The sequence below is a fragment of the Tupaia chinensis genome, unplaced genomic scaffold, assembly GCF_000334495.1.
Source record: "Tupaia chinensis unplaced genomic scaffold, TupChi_1.0 Scaffold000682_1, whole genome shotgun sequence".
NCBI lineage: Eukaryota > Metazoa > Chordata > Mammalia > Scandentia > Tupaiidae > Tupaia > Tupaia belangeri.
This window is the reverse complement of record NW_006160205.1, coordinates 3716499-3717364: the sequence shown is the minus strand read 5'-3', so window position 1 is coordinate 3717364 and position 866 is coordinate 3716499.

Below are 866 nucleotides of genomic sequence, written 5' to 3'. Positions count from 1 at the left end.
AGACAGAGAGACAGAAAACGAGAAATCACCTCCTAGGGGGGATGGCCATGCCAAAGTCCCTTCTCCTCCATTCTCTTCTCAGGATCTTGGGCACACAAGCACACACTCCTGGCGTGAGTTTGAAGACGCCAGATCTGAGACCCGAACTGCAGTTGACTGTGTGAGAGTCCAGCAATGTAACCATTATACCATCTACTGGTCCCTCTATTACCTTTTTTTTTTTTTTTAAGAGATTTTTGCCATAGGGCTCATGCGGTCACCAAAGAGAAAGAGAGAGAGAGATAGGGAGACAGAAAAGGAGAAATCATGCCCCGGGGGATGACCATGCTGCAATACCATCCCCTCCATTCTCCTCTCAGGATTTTGGGCATGTACACACCCATGCCTGGCACGAAATTTAAGCTGACTGGGTCCAGAACTTGAACTGCTTCAGACTACATAGAAGTCCAGCAATGTAACCATTACACCATTTACTGGTGCCCTCCTCCCACCCCATTAACATTTTAAAGTCCCCTTATATATCCTCTTCAATGACATGTCTATTCATGTCCATTATCCATTTTAAAATTCTGTTGCTTATTTTTTAACTATTCAGTTTTGAGAGGTCTTCATATATTTTAGGTATTAGTCCTTTGCCTCCTAGTCTACAGCCCATCTTCTCATCCACTTTACATGGGCGTTCTCAGAGCAAAAGCTTGGCTTATAATTTAAAGGTGAATTTCTGAGGCATAAAGGTAGCTAAGTATACTTATTTTTCTTACAATATTTTACATTTTTTGCTGTTTAAAGTGATCTTTGTTTATCTTTCTGATCAGTAACTGTAGAATAGATTTTGTTTTTTTCTCATGTCAGTTTCTTGGGGAAAG